Source organism: Tamandua tetradactyla, chromosome 5, assembly GCF_023851605.1.
Source record: "Tamandua tetradactyla isolate mTamTet1 chromosome 5, mTamTet1.pri, whole genome shotgun sequence".
In the NCBI taxonomy this organism is placed as follows: domain Eukaryota; kingdom Metazoa; phylum Chordata; class Mammalia; order Pilosa; family Myrmecophagidae; genus Tamandua; species Tamandua tetradactyla.
The window spans coordinates 139,571,093-139,591,211 of record NC_135331.1 but is presented as its reverse complement, the minus strand read 5'-3'; the positions used below and the strand labels follow the sequence as shown (position 1 = coordinate 139,591,211).

The following is a 20,119-nucleotide window of genomic DNA, read 5'->3' as shown; positions in this document are numbered from 1 at the left end:
TTTGTGACTTGAAAGCTTGAGAGAAACAGAGACGATAATAAGTAAGTAAATAAATAAATAAACACAATTTTGGCAGATTTATCAGCATGATCTCGACACAATGGAGGGAGAGAACAAGATTAAAATTGGAAAGAGGTGGAAAGGAAGGGGCTGAAAGGGAAGACAGTGAGAGAAGGTGGTGGGGGAGAGAAGCTTTGGTCTTAAAGCAAATCCAATTTGAAGGAGTGGATGCTGGCAATAGGTGCTTTCTAGAAGTTGAAGGTGCTGTACTAGAAGAGGGCATGGCCTTCAGGGTTTTTCTTCTTCTCTGCTTTGGTTGCTGGCATGGTCATTTTGCCAACACTGCTGCCCTGGATCTTGTAGGTGGATGTTTTGGACAGACCCAGGCCTTCCAGCTCTGACAGATCCAATTCTGAGATGAGTGTCTTCCAAAAAAAAGGAGCTGTACTGCTTACTCACAGGGTCCCTCATAGCTACCTGTTAACAGTGAATTGTTAGTGCGTTCCAAAGGTGGAGGGAGAACCTCTGGGGCTCCAGGTTGTGCTCTCGGATGGAAAAAGAAAGTTGTTGAGTCTTTGACAGCTTTGTTTTCTCACTCCCTCTCCTTCACCAGGGACTGGGTCTGTCTGCTCCTTTCTATGGCTTTTGAAGTTATGTTTTCTTGACTCAGCATTTGCCCATTTAATGCAGCCTCTTTATCGTTTTGAGGAAGGTTACTGTCTTTAAGATTCCTCTTCCACCTTTACCTGAGGGGAGGGTCACCCTCCAAGTTGGCCCCCAGTGATCTGAAGTAGCTGATCAAAGATACTCAACCATCAGACCCCCACCGCCACTCCCTGGAGCATGGAGGAGCAGGTCTCTATGACCTATCCTGGCACCAGCAAGCTGAGTCAGTAGCCCAAGCTTCAGTCTCCATGCTGCCTGCCCTGAGGTTGGGGAAAGGGAAATGTTAGCCACTGTAAGGAAGGTAAGCCTCACCGGCATTTATTGCGGTTTACCAGTCTTGCCCTTCTGCTCCTCCCTGGATGCTGCACAATGCTTTACTCTACTCTGGAGCTATTTCCTGCCGGTTTAATAGGTTTTTTTAATGGAGGACTAATTCCTGGCTTTCCTATAATCCCAGCCCTCAACCTCTTTCATAAAGCACTAATGAGGTTAATACAGCTTTTTCCAAAGATGTTCCGTGGAGCACTACTGGAGGACATGGTAGTTTAAAAAAAATATGTATATATCCTGAAGCCAAATAATGATGGTGCAAAAGCAACGGTGGATAAAACTGCTGGTTCCTTAGCATAATTCAAGGTGGTGGCTTCAAACTGCATTAGTGGTTATTGTATTCTTTATTGCCAGTTTCTTGAAGTAAGAAAAAGAAAAAAAGAAGGGAAAAAGTCAGTTTCCCTTAGGAATGTCTATGATAGAGCAGTAAACTTATTATTAAATCTTAACAAATGAACACATACATTTTTAATATTCTGTGTGACTCAGTGGAAAGCATGCATTAAGCTGTTCTGCTGCATATGAAGTATGATGGCTATCTTGAGAAAAAGCACTCATGGAATTGAGTTGAAGTTGAACTAGCCAGATTTTTTAATGGAACTCCATTTTCACTTGAAAGAATGGCCAGGAAATTAGCTACAGGTCTTGAGACTTAGATATTTGGCTGATATTTTCTCAAAAATGAATAAAATGGTCCAGTTACTTCAAGGAAAACAACTGACAGCATTTGTTGCCAATTATAAAATTTGCACTTTCTAACGAATATTTGAATTTTGGAAAACTTGTATCTGCCACTGTGAGCTTGATAGCTTTTCAATACTTAAAGACTTTTCTGATGAGATTGGTGGTAATATTAGCAAATGTGTTTTTTGATATTGTATAATGAACTGCATCAACATTTGAAAGATTTCAGTGAACAGACATTTTTCAAATGCACAAAATCATGTACAGGTATATTCAAAGTGCAAGATACGTGGGGGATTTTAATATGACAGAGAATGAAATTTCATTAATTTGGTTTCAGACCCCAAATCCCAGTTAGCCTTTCAGAAATGACCACTAGGTGAGTTTTGCTGGAGTATCAAAAGAAAATACCCACAATGATTAGAAAATGATTCTCTTTTCCATTCATAGACCTTGAGTCTTGCCAGATTTTCTTTCTATACTTCAACTAATCCAACACATCACAATAAATTAAATGCTGAAGCAGACAAGAGAATCCAGCTATCTTCTATTACACCAGATTTAAAGAGATTTACAAAAATTGAAAACAATGCTACTCTTTTCACTAAATTTTATTTTGGAAAATATACTTAATTTTCCTAAAAATGTGTTATCTATATTATCATGTTGTTCTAGTTTGCTAGCTGCCAGAATGTGATATACCAGAAACAGAATGGCTTTTAAAAGGAAGAGTTTATTAAGTTGCAAGTTTACAGTTCTAAGGCCATGAAAATGTCCCAATTAAAACAAGTCTATAAAAATGTCCAAATTAAGGCACCAACAAGAGGTTACCTTCAGTCAAGAAAGGCCAGTGGTGTTCAGGGTTTCTCTCTCAACAGGAAAGGTACATGGCGAATGTGATGTCAAGCTTTCTCTCCAGGATTCTCGTTTCATGAAGCTCCCCTAGGGACATTTTCATTCTTTGTCTCCAAAGGTCTCTGGTTGAATGGGCTCTGTGGTTCTAGTGGCTATCTCCCTGCTCTCTCCAAAAATGCTTCCTCTTTTAAAGGATTCTAGTAAATGATTCAACACCCACCTGGAATGGGTGGAGTCATATCTCCATCTAATAAAAAAGTTAATACCCGTAATTTGGCATGCCACATCTCCATGGAGATAATCTAATTGAAAGATTCCAACCTACGTTATTGAAAAAGGATTAAAAGGAAGGGTTCTCCCACAAGATTGGACCAGGATTATAGCATGACTTTTCTAGGGTGCATAATCCTTTCAAACTGGCACACATGTTATTGTTGATTATTGTTATTTTTAAATTAATTAATAAATATTTTAAAATTCTTTTGGTTTTAATTTTTAAAAGACTACATGTAAATAGAAATAACTAACATAATCAAAAGCAATTTGAGATCCTCAGTGATTTTTAAGAACTCAAAGATGTCCTGGGACAAAAAGTTTGGAAACCACTGAAATAGAAGAAACCTGAGGTCACATTCAAGTCTCCATTTATGCATCTCCTATTTGCTAATATGGAAATTAAAATCAGCATCCATAGTTCTATTTTAACTAATGTGAAGAAACAGCCAGTAAAAGTATTAGTAATGTTGTAACTGTGAAAAGCACATCTTTTCTGGTTATTTCTAGGTACAAACATTTCTGGAGAATGGAAATTCTGAAATGTTATTCCTGTCTTATTTTACCAAAAATACCTTGTGTTTGTGTATGAAATAAGAATTCCATGGAAAGCTTGATGATGTTAATATTGAAATAATGTTGCCATACAGATAAAAGCTGAGACTCTTAAGATGAATGAGCCAAAATAGAAATTGAATAGTAAGGAATGTATTCATTATACCTTCCCCAGAGCCTCTTATTCATGGAATTATGACACCTGACAAATGGCTGTTGGGAAAGTGTGCCAAGTGAGCTCCCCTGTTGTTCACAGCTTGTTACAGGCTGGTACGATGCACGCAGAAGACGAATGCATCTTCTCTCACTCCAGGTTGCCTCTACTCATCAAGGAAAACTGCTGTCTCTGCCCATCCTAATAATGACTAGCTTGGACCCCAATGTCAGATCAATGATGTGATTGCTTGATGAGGTTTACATAAACAATATAAGGACAGTGGAGTCCCATCCATGGATTTTCCTGCCAAAGTGATCATACCAATCAAAGCTGAAGAAGCACTGTTTATGGTTTTGAAGGAGATTTTTCTGGGTAGGCTAGACTTAATCACATGAGCCCTTTAAATCTACAACTAGAGGTCAGAGTCAGTAAAGTCAGAGATTTGAAGTGTGAGGAGTCTTTAAGTCTTTAAGACACTGTTAGGGGCTTGAAGATGAAGGGGGCCATGTGACAAAAGGTACCTCTTTTCTTCTACCCAAATTTTCATTTGGTTTTTCTGTCCTTAAATAAGTGGTGTCCTTAATGCTATTACCTACTACAATCTTGCTGCTCCAAGGGTGATTCACAGTCCAGAAGCCCTGGCATCACCTGATGCTCTTTGAAATGGTTGACTCTTGGACCTCCTCCTAGCTCTCCTTAATCAGAATCTGCATTTTAATAGAACCTCCAGGTAGTTTGTATGCATATTCAAGGTTGAGAAGGATTGCTCTAGACTAGATGATTTCAACCATGGCTGCACTTTGAAATCAACAGAGTGTTAAAAACAACAACAAACTTATGCCTGAACAAGATAGCAGAACAGTTAAATCAAAATCTCTGAGGTTAGGACCCTCCATGTAAAAAGAATAAGCATTTTCTAAGCTCTGTCATTGTCACCCGTTCTACAGCATATATTTTTAATAGATGCACTTTGCCTTTATTATGGAAGTCAGTGGGAAAACATGCTGCCCTTCATAAGCAACTTTCCAACAGTGCAAGGTGTGCTGGTGTTACATTGTAAGTGGTATAAGCGGTGCATGGTTGGGCACCATTTTAACTGCCCTTCTGTCCAGTCACATTTTTACAATTCTCACTTTTTGTCTAACCTTAAATTTCTTCATGCATGTTATTCAAAGAAGTTGTGTTGAGAAAGCTGGATTGCCATTCAGTGTTAGGCTGGTAAAAGGCTCATTAGATTTTTCTATGAATCAGAGCTCACCATATAACGTTGTACCTAACCTACTTTAGCTTTTGCTTAGAATGGAATATCACATTTGGTACCATACTAATTAAAGAAAAGAAGATTACAGCAGAGAGAAAACTGTCAATGCTCTCAACATTTTCAATAGTTACAAATGATATTAATATGAATGGTAGCACACTTTCAAGTGGTCATAAGATACTAATTTTAAACTATATTTAATAATTTTCCTTTTAGAAAGGCAAAGCATTTTGTACAATTTGAGTTCCTCTTCTTCATCTTGTAGATTGTACCTGAAAACAGAAAAAAATCTTATTTTATAAACATATAGCAAAGCTATATGGTTTTCTTTAATTTAATGCCTAAATGAATACTTATCAAATGATTTTCACAATATAACCTTTAATTTTGAAATTAAAGGCTTCTAAGAAGCTGTGAAAATTGTATGGAGAGTTTCTTTGTGCCCTCCCCAAAGTTTGTCAATTGACTTTTCTTTTTTTTTTTTTCGCATGGGCAAGCACCAGGAGTCGAACCTGGGTTTCCAGCATAGCAGGCGAGAACTCTGCCTGCTGAGTCACCATGGCCAACCTATCAATTGACTTTTAAGATGTTTTTCCTGGTTATTATAGCATTCTTATCTTTTATATTGTTAATAAAAGCCATAGGGAGGAAAAATAAAGTTTGACAGTATTGGTTTATTTTTATAAATAAGAAAAAAATCCATGATGATTATATTTGGGATACAAAAATCTTTTCAAGGTAGGTAAGAGTTTGGGCTTTGGAGTCAGAAAGATTTCATTGTGCTGGTTAGAGCTGCAAGTAACTTGGCTGCAAGTAACAATGCCAACACAAACTGGCATAACTTGCTGGATTCAGAGACTCAGTGTTATCAGCAAAACTCTCCCTCTCTCTCTCAACTTTTCTTTCCTCTATTTTGGCTTTATATGCAGGAATGATCTCACCAACTTGAAGCTCTAAGTATATGTTATGTTTACAGTTAGTGAGCTCAGAGAAGAAAGGATGTGTCTTTCTTAGAAGGATTCTGATTCTGTGAAGAATCTAGGTGTTGCTCTGAAGAGATTTTGCAGATATAAACTCAGGTTCCTAATCAGTTGACCTTAAGATAGGAAGATTGGGTGGGCCTGACTGCATCATATAAGCCCATTAAATCTGGGTCCAGAAACTGAAAATGGTGAAATCAGAGATGTGAATGTGAAGCATGAGAAGGACTCAACACACTGTCACTGGCTTGATGACGAGGGAGGCTATAGCATGGGAAATGGTGACCTCTAGAATCTGAGAGTGGTTCCAAGCTGATAACCAGCAAAAAAAAAAAAAAAAAAAAAAAAAAAAAAAAATGGAGAACTCAGCCCTACAGGTGCAAGGAACTGAATTCTGGCAACAGCAAGAATGAACTTGGAAGTGGGTTCTTCCCCAGAGCCTCTGATCAGAATTCATCCTAACATCTTGATTTCAACTGTGTGGTACTCTGAGCAGAGTCCAGTCATGCCATGGCAGACTTACGACCTATAAAACTGTCAACTAATAAATGGGCATAGTTTTAAGCTTTCTTGTTTGTGGTAGTTTGTCATGCAGCAAAAGAAAACTAATATAATGCCCATCCTGAATCAATTGTAGGATTCACCAATTGGCCAGCCCAGGTCACATGTCTACCCCTATGTTGAGAAAGCCTAGGACTGAGAGTCCCCAAGTGGAAAGAAGTTGAAGAAAAACAACAAAAACAAAAACAGATTTTGTTTATTTGGTTTGAATTTTTTCTCAGCTACAGTGAGTGATTCTGGGAAAATTACTTAACCTTTCTGTGCTTCAGTTTCCTTATCTGCTTAATGGAAAGAATTAAAGAATATCCACCTTGTAGAGTTGTTGGGTTGCTTACATAAGAAAATGCATTAGAAGTGCCTCATGTAGTACATGGCATGTAGTCTGAGTTCGATAAATGTTGGCTATTATATTATTTTTTATGAGACCAATGCAGTTAAACATGGTAGCATTAGTTACAATTTCAAGGGCTGGAGCAAAGTGTGAATTCCTGGTTGCTCTCCACGTCTACTCTTCAGCCTAGAAAGGTGGTAGCATCAGGGTATTCTGACACTGCATTAGGACTCATTTCTTTTCATCTTTAGTATTTTGGCTTGGGCCAAAATGCTACTTGATACTTGAGAATACTTGAGAATAGATACTTGAGAATGAAGAATGAGCTGCAGAGGATGGCCAAAACCAAAGATAAAAAGAGCTACTTGATTAGAGAGCCACAAAATAATGGGATTCAAAGAGTTTGTTTGTATACTGTGTGATGGGGATCACATTTCATTTTTTTCCATGCGAGTATCCCATTATTACAGTACCATTTGTTGAATTTTTTTGTTTGTTTCCTTGTTTGTTCTTTCTTTGTTTGGGGGAAGTGCATGGCCTAGGAATCTAACCCGGGTCTCCTTCACGATGGGTGAGAATTCTACCACTGAACTACGCTTGCACCCCTGAGTTATGGTTTCTTATAAAGAAATATTTTTTTTTTGAGAATTTGGTGTCTCTGTTAGCCCAATAATCACTCTTGGGAAACAAGATATAATAATAATTACATGGGCCAAAAAAAGGAGACTGCCATGTGGGCATTCTCTACAGGAGAGTACATTTTTAATTTAAAATGTCAGCATATGCTTGTTCTGTATGAAAGCCTATTGCAAAGAGTCCTGGTTACCACCAATTGATTTAAACTCAGATCTCAGTAGGAGCCCACAGATGTTAACTGCTCATTGATGCACTAAAGCCTCCTAAGTTTCCCACAAAGGTTCCAAGTAATTGTCAAATATCTTCTGGAAGTTCTTGATTAGTGAAGTTGTTACTAGGGAAGGTGCTGTGAGGCCTGAACTAATGTTGGACTACATTCTGGAAATGAAAACTTCTTGACATATTTGTGATCTGTAGAGATAAGTACTTAGCTGAAAAGTTCAGGTAATGTTCACGTAGATGCAGTAGCTGAAAGGATTCAGATTTTGTAGGATCTGAAACTTACTTAATTTTGGGGTCCTCTTTTAAGTCAGAGTCAATATATATTTTTTGAAACCAGAGTGAATGGTTTTAATGAAGTACAGTTAAAATAATTGCACTTTCACAAATTTTACAAAATGATATGAATATGTGAGATCAAATGCAAAGACCATTCCAAGAATTACAAGAGGTGTGTATATATATGTGGCCTTGAAGTTTAAGCATTGTTAGATTTGGGGTAATTCCACTTCTGCCCAACAGTGATATTAAATAACCCGATTTTTATCAAAACAAGATGAATTGGAATTTGGATCTTACAGCTTGTTTTCATTCATACTTTTGGCTCATTGAGTGACTTCAAACAATCAGTTGCTCACTTGTGTGGGGGGTCAGAAGCAATAAATCAGGCAATAAATCAGGCCCTAGCAAGAAGAAGGTATCCGGAGTCACAAGATCCAGGGGGGGATGTTCCCAAGAGTCAAAAATTGAACAATAATCATTGTTAAGAAACTAAAAGAATGGGATGTATTGTGCAAGAGCAAATGGCATTTCTCTGCTTCTGTAGATAAGATTGCTTGCTTACAGCTGCAAACCAAGATGTGGCTCAAAAAGATAATATCCTTTTTCCTGCTTCTGTGGATACGCTTGTGGTTTTTACCTTTATAAGCCCCCCTTGAGAACTCCTCGGGGGCTGCTCTCTGATTCCTCCTTCTTGAGTTTCTGAGGCAATCACCAGCCGGCTAATAAGGACTCCTAATTGGCTTGCAAATTGCATTGACTTGTGTGGTCTCTCTTTTGGTGTGCCGCACAACACTTGCAATCTTAGTGCTGTGGTTTGTTTTGAAAAAGATAATTTTTTTCTTTCTTTCAGTGTTGCTGTAGCAACCAATGAATATTTTTAAAACACTGAATATCTTTATTTGGAAAGAAACTTGTGCCAATAAACCATATCACTACATTTTTTTTTACCCTAAATTAATTTTTTTGAGTGACCTCAGACTCAATGGAGTGAAGTCCAAATTTAAAGCCCTCTTTTCATGCTGTTACATGTCTATCAGTACAAGAAGGGAAAAGAGAAAAGTGGTTTTTTTGAAACTCTGTAAAGTAGAGTTTTTGGAGACAAAAATTGAGAGATTTGGAGACAAAATCTATTTAATAAATATTGCATGGTAGTGCTGAGACTGAAGTATTATCAAATACCAATTTAGTAAAAAAAAAAGACAAAAGTTTTAAAGCAAGTATTTCCTGGGTTACTCCAATAAAATTTAATGAAATATGGGTATAAACGTGTATTAGTTAAAACTGAAACATAGTAAACCAACTAGAGAAAGTAGGCTTACTTAGACCAAATATTAGCTCTGAAGATACCTGCAAAAATTTATGCTTTGCCTTCATAAGGCAAGGATACCAAGTGTTCCTTCTGGCTTCTGAGCAAATATGATGGATTTGTTTTGTTTTACCTTAAATTGCTTGTTAACCCAGTTTTCAGCCTAATCAATATATGCTGTTCAATTCTGAATGACTCCCTTGTATGAATTGGGACAACAGCACTGAAAATTTGGCACTTTTAAGACCCACTCCGACTATTCCAGATAGAACTATTTCCTTCTTCCTTTAGATTTCCATGACATAATCCAATACATTTATCTTTATAAAATACCAAACCAAACTGGCTTCGTCCTCCCTTTCTACCATAGCGGTGGGATTTTGGATGTTAGGGAGGTGTTTTAGTTTCTTGGCTGCTATGACAAATGCCACACATGGGCTAGCTTAAACAAGAGAAATTTATTGGCTCAGAGTCTCAGAGGCTAGAATTCCAAATCAAGATATTGGCTAAAAGGCTTGCTTCCTCTCGGGGTTGCTAGTATTCTCGCTGGCTGGAAATCCTTGGGTTCCTTACTTTTCTGTCAATGTAGTGATGTCCTCTCCTTTCTCTTCTGGATTCCATTGACTTTTGGCTTCTGGCACCACCCTATGGCTTTCTCTCTTTATATCTGGATTTCTTCATCTTATAAGGACTGCAGTAATATGGATTAAGCCTGACCTTCATTCAGGTGGATCACACCTTAACCAAAATAACATCTTCAAGAGATCTTACATACAGTGATTTCACACCCACAGGAATGCAGATCAAGACCAAGAGACTATGTCTAAACCGGGGTACATAATTCAATCTACCCCAGGTGGGCTCTCCCAGAAGCCAACCTCAAGGCAGGGATTTGCATGCAAGTGGGTGAGCATTTAGGGGAATGGAGTGAACATAGGGTGTATTTGCCAACAGGTTACCCTGGGAGCTTCTGGGAGATAGTATAAAACACACCTCAGAGTCATCCTCCCCCCGGGGGGTGAAGAAGCTGGCCATTATCTTCTAACCTTCTTAATCTTCTAATAATCTGTCATTGGCTGAGAGCTGCTCTGAAGGCTTTAATCCCGCAGCACACAACCCTCTACTCATGGATAAGGCCAGAATGTTCCTGAGGCTGGAGAAGACCCTCCGGCAGGCAGAGAAGCCAGGTGCTTGCAAGGAAGCTGTGTGCATGCATGGGAACTGTGACTGGTGAAGGAAGAAGGCAAAACACCGAGAACCTCTGCCATATCAGGCAAATCATAATTTCAGCACTGAAAAGAAACTTCAACTTCACCCCACAGAGTTCAGTTTTTCTAAGTGCAGAATGACAGTTATGGATTAGGTAAATTTTATGGTCATTTTCATCTCTAACTTTGTTTTTTGGATTTAAGAAGTTTTATTGACATAGATTCACATACCATACAATCCATCCAAGCGTACAGTTAATGCCTTTTAGTACAATCATAGTACATTCATCACCACAATCAATTTTAGAACATTTTCAATGCTCCAAAAAGAAAAAATCCCATACCCCTTAGCAGTCACCTCTCAATCCCTCTGTCCTTCCCCAGCCCTACATAACCTCTGATTTAATTCTGTCTCTATAGATTTACATTTAAAGTATATTAAAATATTACTGTTAACTATAGAATACAGTTTACTACATTAGATTTTTTTTTCCCACGTACCCTTCCCATTATTAACATAGATTTGTTATAGTTCATGAAAGAAAACTGTGATATTTTTTCTATTCACCACAGGCATTGTCCACCACAGGTTCACTATGTTATACAGTCCCATGTTTTATCCTCTAGCTTTCCTGCTAGTAGCATACCTGACCTTAAACTTCCCCTTTCAACCTCATTCACACGCTAATTCAACACTATTAATTATACTCTTAATAATGCGCTCCCATTGCCTCTATCCATTTTCAAACCTTTGTAATCAACCTAAAAGAAATTATGCACAAATTACACATCAGCTTCACCTTCTCTAACTTTTTCATCCTTTCGTTGCTCTAGATTTTTCATGCATGATTATTCTTCCTCAAAGTAAGATCTCTGCACTAAGTCATGTTCTGTATGTGCTTGGTAGAAGGATATTAACTAGAAGCATAATACAAGTACCGAGAGGCTTACAAATACTTTGGAAATTCACAAATTCAAGTCTTCAGGTCCTATACCAGCATTAGCCCAGGGATATTTTGGGTGCTAAAATGTGTAATGTGAAATAACCTTCTGAATAAAATTAACAGGTCTTTTGAGGTGCTGGAAAAGGAAATCTATACCAAATAAAATCAAGTAGGGAACTTAGTATTCCACCTAAACTTGTTTTTTTTAAAAGACATCTCAACTTGAGCAATTATTGAAGTTAAACAAAGTTAAAGGTTATATATTTAAATATAGCAAGAGAATGATTTTCCATATTTATCTCTGAGGTTTTCTCTCTTAAAAAGGAAACTGGGAAACAGTGTATGGTGCACTTTTCTTCAGCAGCCATATTTGAGCTCTAAACTTGCCTGGCTAGTTTTGTTGATCCGCAGGGGCAGGAGGGAATTATGGGCGTTTGTCTCTGGGCAGCACAGGGTAGTTCATGAGGGCCACAGATACAGGCAAAAATCCCTCCGTGACTCACTTTTGGAGCTGCGCTTCTAAAGCCCAGAACTGGAAGGAGCTATGGTGGCTCTGCCCCTCCTGTAAAGGGCAGGCACCTGGATATCAGGGGCCTATCAGCAGTCCTATAATCACGACACAGGAGCTTCTGCGTGCCTTTCGCACTCAGGGAAAAGGACTGCTCTGGGCCCATCAGGCTGATCGTGGGGACCTCAGGACAACCGTCCACATTTGAAAATTTCTAGCAGATCTGAACCTTGAAATACTTTAAGGGTACTACACAGATGCCATATTTTGAATGCTGGTAAGGACTAGGTGGGAACAACCTGAAAGGACAGAGCAATTGCACTTGAATGGTAGGGATTCTTACACTTCAATCCCTTTTAATATTCATGTGGTGAATTCGTTAAAATGCAGATTACATGGGCCCTTAATAGTTCTGGGGTGGAGTCCAGGAATCTGCATTGTAATGTTTTCCAAATGGATTTTAATGGAGAGGTTGAATGGGCTACACCTGGAGAAACAATTTGTGCGAGAATATTTTTTTTTGCCAGTGTGGATCTGTTTCACTTTACTGATGGGGGAGCAGATGGGGCGGGTACCTGTCTCATCTCTGAGTAGAGAGCAGATGCTGGGAAATGGGCCAATTCCTGAATTATATTGGGAGATTTGGGGGAGAATGTCCCATCTCCTGATTTTGTCTTGCATATGTCTTTTTAAAAAATTTAAATGCTGGAAAACTTTTCTGTGGTCCATATATGAATTCAACCCAAGCAATTAGCGAAACAAAACAAAAAATTGGCTGCCATTATAAATGTCAGAAGCTGTCCTGCCATCAACAAGATTTTTAGATCTAAAAAACAGCATCAGCTAATGCTTGGGAGGATTCTGGACTTGAAACCACCATGATGATTGATAGAAAGAGGAGGAGGCCCTGTTGGCAGATGGTGATTCAACTCAAAGGGCTAAATTGCATGTATTTCATTCTGATCTATTTCTGCACTGCTGCTGTACCCTGTTCTCAGGTTGACTGGCTACCTCCTTTAGGTCTATTTTTAGCATAGACAACAGGTTATTGCTATCACCATGGATGTATCAATGTCACAATTTTAGTTTGCCAAAACTCACATTGAACTGATTATTATGGAATGATTTTTAGTCTGTGCTGGCACAATGTATTCTCATATCTGAGTCGAATTATATTGCTTTTAGCCTATTCTTTTCTTTTGGCTTGTCCTGATTTTAGCTAATGTCATCAGTGTCATATACTCATGAGTGCAATCCACAAATCTGCAAACTCTTTGGAGTGGCGACACTCAATATTTAATTATTTAATCATGGACCAAAGCCCCTTTAAATATGATGTGAGAATTTAGTGAGAGCCCTTAAAATATTTGTGTGTGGTTTAGGCTTTTGGAAATCCAAGTTTGCAATTCCCTGGTTTAATTTTAAAAATGATTCTATTTGGAATGTAAATCCTTTTTTAGACCAGAAAAACAATGGAAAACATTGCCTACAAGTTGGTTTTATTGAAGCACAAGTGGAATACTATTGCTTGTTAGAAGCCAGACTCTAATTGTTGCCTGAGATTGAGGAAAGTGTTTATCTTATTATGTCCAATGTCTAGTATAGTGTCTAGCTCAATTTCAATTCTAATTAATTAACTTATATTCAAGTTCAATTAGTTGTTGAATGAATTAAAGAAATTTTGCAAGACTTGGTCAATGGAGAATATTGGAATAGTAATTTACTAGATAAGAATAAGGCTAATGGGGCAAATACATAGCATGAATGTTGTCATTCCTTATTTTTGATAGATTAGCAACATATTGCTAATTCATCATAGCTCTGTTTATCTTTGAACCACAATGCTACCTCTTAATCACTTTAAACACAGAATTCACTATCAGTCAGTCAGAAAGAGGGTGGGTAATAAAAAAAAAAAAACGGAAATTTTGTTTTTGTTAATTCAGCACTGAAGCTTAAATAAATAACACTTTCCATTGCAAGGAGGACAGAATTCCCTAGAGACTGTAACCAGATTTCATCGTCCATGCCCACTTTATTAATTGGGGGTGGCTGTCTTTTGCTCTCTCTCTCTCTCTCTCTCTTTTTTTGGATTTCTAAATTTTCTCTATCCAGCAATATTTTTAGCCCAAGGACCATCCTGAGATAAAAGCAGAGAAATGGAATTAGTGGAGTAGGGAAAGGAAAAGGAATAGCAAAGTAGAGAGGAAGGGAGGAAAGGCTGTGGGAGAGAGGAATAAGAGAAGGGTCCATAGTGAGCAGAATTAGAGTATGTCACCAATAGGAACCCCAGGTGCCATTTGGTGACTTCCTGTCCGGCGCTGTTCCGTCTGGCTTCCGATTATCCCCGCCGCCGAGGGAGGGAAGGAAAAGGAAACAGGCACGGACACAATACTCACAGTCGATTCGAGTGCTAATCTTTACTGGGGTTAAGCTTTCATTCCCGAATACAGTTTCCACACAGGGAGAAACCCCGTGGGGGACAACCTCCTTGCGGCCGTCAGGCACGGCTCTCTGCGGGTTGTCTCCTCTCCCCGTCCGGGTAACGCCTTTATATACAAAATCCAAACCCAATGGGCTAACGCCACGTATACAAGGGTGATTGGTAGACAGGGTTGGCGGGCGCGTACGTCATACGCGGAGGCAGGATGCGGGCGCCATCTTGGCTCACTCGATGGGCGGGGGGAACTCTAGGGCAGGCTGCGGCGTGTCCACTAGGCCAAACCCGGAAAGCGGCTCTCTACATCTCCCCCTTTTTGTTTTTATAAGAGGCATGGTCCGTAGACCGTATTCTTGTACCCAGTGTCTCTATTGATGATGGTGCTCCCGTGGGCCTGAGTGGCTCACAACATAGTTTGGTGCTTTGGGGAGTCTGGACTAGGCTCGCGTCATCACACGACGGAGCCTCTGGCACCGACCAGAATGCTCACCTCATATAGAGACCGGAGAGTCCGTGAACTGGATACCACGTGACTCCTCCCTGCAGTGCTCTGCCTTGCAACTGGGTCAAGCGGGGATCCTGAGAGCGACAGCCAGGGCAACGAAAGCGCTGCGGAGGCCTCGGTGCAATGGCTAGAGCCAAGTCCAGTCTGGCCAGGACTGTGACCGCGGCTCCACCGTCGAGGCGGCTAGGCGCGCAAAATTAACAGCCTCTGGCGTCTGCTATATACGGGTAGTGGCCAGGGAGTCCGCAACAAACCTTGCCGACAAGAGCTTTGCCCCAGGTGATTCAGATGAGCCATCCATCTGGGAGGGATGCACACAGGTATTCGAATGGGATGACATAGCTAACATGGTGGAGACACGCAGCTGCTGTTGAGACTGGAACAATCGTTCCAGCAGACATTTGATCACCACTAGCCCCACCAGCAACCCGAAAAATAAAAGAACCCAGGTGGTCAAGTTAGGCCATGAGAACCAGGAGGTGAGTCCATTCCACAAACCCTGGATTACATCCCCGAGACTAGACAGGTCAAACGCAACGGGTTTTAACTGAATGTCCCCTATCTTATCAAGACTCGTTTCTATCTGCTAGGAGAGATTACGGAATGTCGGGAGACAAGCATTCTGCAGCCAGGCTTTAACGCTGGCAGAGGTTTTGGTCACATTGGCTCTGACCTGGGCGACACAGAGTTCAAAGACAATCCAGCGAGCGCCACATATCTCCTGGACCACCCTCCAGAGTCCGTCTATTTCAAGTCCCAGTTCATCTATTTCAGACTGGAGCTGTAATATCGCTTGGGAGTTTAAGTCAATTTGTTGACTCTGGGCCCGCAGTGCGTCTCGAGTAGCATTGGCTAAGTTGTTGACAGCTTCCATCGTCAGGGCGATCTGGTCCGAGGTCCAGGCGTGGAGGACCGCGTCTCCAACTGCAGGGATGAACAAAGAGGCAGCAAGGCCCCCCGCGCGCAGCAGCCAATTTTTTACATTCCTTTTAGTCCTGGAAGGCACTACAGGGTTAGAGAATTGAAAGTTTTTTGTAGAGATAGCTTGAGTGACTGGGCCAACCCAATCAGACGTATTAACGGGGACCCAGACATAGCTGGGGCGGTAAACCAGAATGGCGAAGACAGGATACCCGCTCCAGCATCCTGATAAAGTACAAGGGGTGGCAGAACAATTAAAGGTAGGGTTCATGGAGAGTAGAAAGGCAAAAGGAGGTTGCACGCAGGTCTCCCTGTGCAGAGAAAAGGAACAGTTAGTACTATCATGTTTCCCTACGTCGAGGAGGGAGCACTCAGTTGCATTCCCAACTGCGTCCGTGGAAGTGTTGGCGATGGTGCCATTCAGAAGGTTGAGATACCGCAGGTCGACACATGCCCCTAGGGGATTACAAATCATTTGTTGTGCCCAAATCTGGACCTTGGAGGTGAAGGGGTTAGTAAAGGCGTGACGACATTGGACGAGGTCAGCCCACTGAGCTCCCTCTGAGTAGTTCAGCAAGGGCTTGATGGAGTAGGCGTGAGGGTCGGTGGACCAAACCCACCAGTCATCACCTAGGCGGCGTGGGCGAGACGAGGACATGCACCGGTGCCACTGAAACTCCTGCATCGTGGTTACCTGAAAAAGGTCATGCTCACATGGGGGGAAGAGGGGGTCGGGAGCGTCCCAGTCTTCAGCACACGAACACACGACGGGTCGGAACCCTGTAAGATTGAGGCATCGCTTCCTCTCATTTTTTTCCAGTAAGCCTTGACAAGAAAGGGAAAGATCGGTCACATTGAGGAACTCAAGCAGCACACCTGAAGGCACACGACCACAACCTGTAGGACAAGTCTGGTTAGACCGAGTGGAACAGTTAGCAATGGAGAGGTTGGCAAAAGAGAAAATGAGTGTATCATCGGTAAGCGGAAAGGTCTCATTAAAGGTGAAAATTGACACGTTTCGACTAAAACCCATATGAGTAAGACCGGGCGTATAGGTGCGTGTATAGAATCGGGGGGACATGGGGGAACCCTGTCTGATTCTGGGCGTGGGCGCCCTTGCCCAGTAACATGTCGGCATTCCATCCACCACGCCTTACTGCCGCGTTTCTTGCTGCCTGCTCTTCTGCTAATTCCTCAAACCACGCCTTCCAGTCGATATATCGACCTGGGGGCAAGCAGGCGCGAGCAAGCTGATATATGTCTGCAGGCGTATGGTGTAGGGCAGAGAGGTTCTCGACCATGTTTAGGGTAAAAGGGGCATTTGGGCCGTATTGGTGAACAGCCTGTCTTAATTCTTTCAGAACCTTATAATCATAACCCTCATATTGATTATTACCGGAGGGATTGATAATGACTGGGTACATGGCGGCTGGCTGACTAGCGCTCAGTGCGCTAAAGGGATTCCATTTCCAGAAATGCCTCCTTCTGCTAACCAACGGTGGATGATCTTGGGGGCCTGCGTACGCGGGCGGCGGAGGTAGGCAGAGCGGCCCCTCCTCCGACCAGCACTCGGGGAATTCCGGGTTCCCTTCCGGGTTTTGTAACCGAGGGTCATGGAGGTTACCCGAGCCGGCCACTAGGGGGAGTCCGCTGCGGGGATCAAAGGCGGAGGCATTAAAACTCCTCCCCGGAAGCTTTCGCGCGGTTGTGGGCGCTGGTGGGGCAGAGGGCTGTGAGGGCTTCTCTAGATCAATCAGTGGGGGCTCATCTGGTCCTTCGCTCTCACAATGCTCTGACTCTGAGTCAGAAGTATCTGAGCTAGCATCCGGCTCCAGTGGCTTGCCCTTACACGAGCCGCTCGTGGAGGATGCTGACCGGGACTCTCGTAATGCTTCTCGGGCTTGTTCTAAGACAAGGGTCGGACCGAGGCCCGTCGCGGCCTCTGCCTCAAGACACGCGCGGACGGTTTCCCATATGGGGACTAAGATTGGGTCCATGCATAAGCCCGTCCTACGCGCCCGATCGATATCGTGACCGAGCTTTATCCAACAAGACAAGGTAAGACCTCCGGTGTGCTTAAACCAGGGAGCAAAGGTGGCTACATCCTCAAGAAATCGCAGGAGGGAGCTTTTTCGCACTAAAATGCCTCTCTGCTTCAACAGTGTCTTCAAGGGAGATAATAGGGGTGAACTTTCAGACTGCCCTATTCTTGCAGTCGGCGCTAGCTTCAAGCGTGCTCGATGACGTCTATCGAGCCCTTCCCCCGGGGCGGCCTGAGAACCCACGGGCCCTAACCCTCACGTAATAAAGAAGCACTCACCCCTTCACGGTGATCAGGCGCGAAGGCCGGCCGGAGTCCGTGCACGGTGCTGGAAAAGGTTCCCCGTACGGGCCACCACTTGTCCGGCGCTGTTCCGTCTGGCTTCCGATTATCCCCGCCGCCGAGGGAGGGAAGGAAAAGGAAACAGGCACGGACACAATACTCACAGTCGATTCGAGTGCTAATCTTTACTGGGGTTAAGCTTTCATTCCCGAATACAGTTTCCACACAGGGAGAAACCCCGTGGGGGACAACCTCCTTGCGGCCGTCAGGCACGGCTCTCTGCGGGTTGTCTCCTCTCCCGTCCGGGTAACGCCTTTATATACAAAATCCAAACCCAATGGGCTAACGCCACGTATACAAGGGTGATTGGTAGACAGGGTTGGCGGGCGCGTACGTCATACGCGGAGGCAGGATGCGGGCGCCATCTTGGCTCACTCGATGGGCGGGGGGAACTCTAGGGCAGGCTGCGGCGTGTCCACTAGGCCAAACCCGGAAAGCGGCTCTCTACAACTTCCTACATTGAGCTGTCATGGTTTTCGATTGCCATTTTGCAGCAACTGCCACATTTGGAAGAAAGTTATGACTCCAGGAGTCAAAGTAGCCATAGAATTGAAGGGAAAAGGAGAACCAGAGCTGTAGGATTGAGAGGAGTGCAGGAGAAATTGCCTTCTGGGCATTAATCGTCCCCTTCCTTCCCCCTGCTGTCCCCATCTCAGTGTTGCTATGGGCATTAGGCAGAAGAGAGGGTACCACAAACCTCTGGCTACAAGTTTGCATTATTTATTTGTTCTAATATGGGAGGCTCTGTGTAGGGCATTGGCACTTATTAAGAGATGACTAAGTCCTGTTCTTCACCCTCAAGGGGGTCCCAATCTGGTGGGAAATAGAAGATATATCAACAGTACTTATTAAAAATGTGAGAAGCATGATATATGCATGAACAAAGGGCTATTAATTCTGACTATGGTGGTTGGGGAATTTCAGCTGTGAAAATATTTAATAATACTGTACCTTAGGAGATATTTATTTTGATAGATTGCTAGTGAGATAAATAACTTGCTGTTGAAAGAGATGGTCTAATCTAGTACAGAATTGCAAAGTAGATACAGGAGACCCTGTTGAGATGATGGATTTATTAGGAAGAAACTGTAACACATGAGTATATCTTTCCTCTTAAAAACAATGTACAAAAATAATGTACAATAACTGAACATTAAATTTAATGAAGCATGATGAAAGACATACATAAATGTGTTGGTCAGTAAAAGACAAAGTGCTGTTTCCACAACATCTAATTAAATGTTTACTGATTTGAGTTAAATTTCTTAAAGAAAAAGTCTCAGTACTCAAGATTACAGAAGGATGGTTGTGCTTAAATATTAGTACTCTAGTGACTCCTAATGGTAAAATCCCAATAATAGTCTAATCTTATTTATGTGAAGCCATCTAATCAGTCTGGGGTTTGTGGGTATTAGTTTTTTCAGTTCTAATTGTTCCCTGAACCATCCAAAGGAGTCAGAGGCCCAGATAAAGAAAATGCCATTCTTCTGTAAGAATGTGCTTATATTGCGGACCTATTGCCTATCGTGGAATTTCATTAACTGGATTTTCCAGAGGGTAGTTCTGTTTTATATGCCCAGTGATTGCTGTATTGATCTTCTCAGGGGGTTGGCAGGCATTTTGTGGCTTAGGGTTGCCTAAAACATTTGGGAGGAATGTTTAATTTTAGCACCATTTCTGAGTTCCATTCTATTATCTGCTCTGAAGTCAGGCCATCAATCCCCAGGGAGCTTATATTAATTAAAGGGCAAAGTTCAGGAGACTGTGCTTCTTGTTTCACCAAAAACCTTTGATATGAAATTATGGCTGGCCCAGAGTATGTAGATAAACAGTTTAATACAGATTTTGTGTAATTTCAGTTTATGTAATGAGAAGTTAAAGTAGCCTTTGGAACAGAAAACTTTAATATGAGATCATTGTGAAGATACCGTTTGCACTAGATTTTTTAGATGTGGTGTTAAATATCACTTGAAGTAGGAAGTATCAGTTTGGTCAAACCCATTACAGACTTAATTGAGAATGAGATGCGTTCAAGAAAGTGGGTGACTTGGCAATATGAACATTACAGAAAGGTAGAAAAACCTTCAAATCTGAGAAATATGAACCGCTGGTAA

General features: G+C 41.7%; 1 pseudogene; it reads right to left on the bottom strand.

Moving 5' to 3' along the window:
* Positions 1–200: 200 nt before the first annotated feature.
* Positions 201–471, bottom strand: LOC143682777 (protein AF1q-like; annotated as a pseudogene).
* Positions 472–20,119: the final 19,648 nt, after the last annotated feature.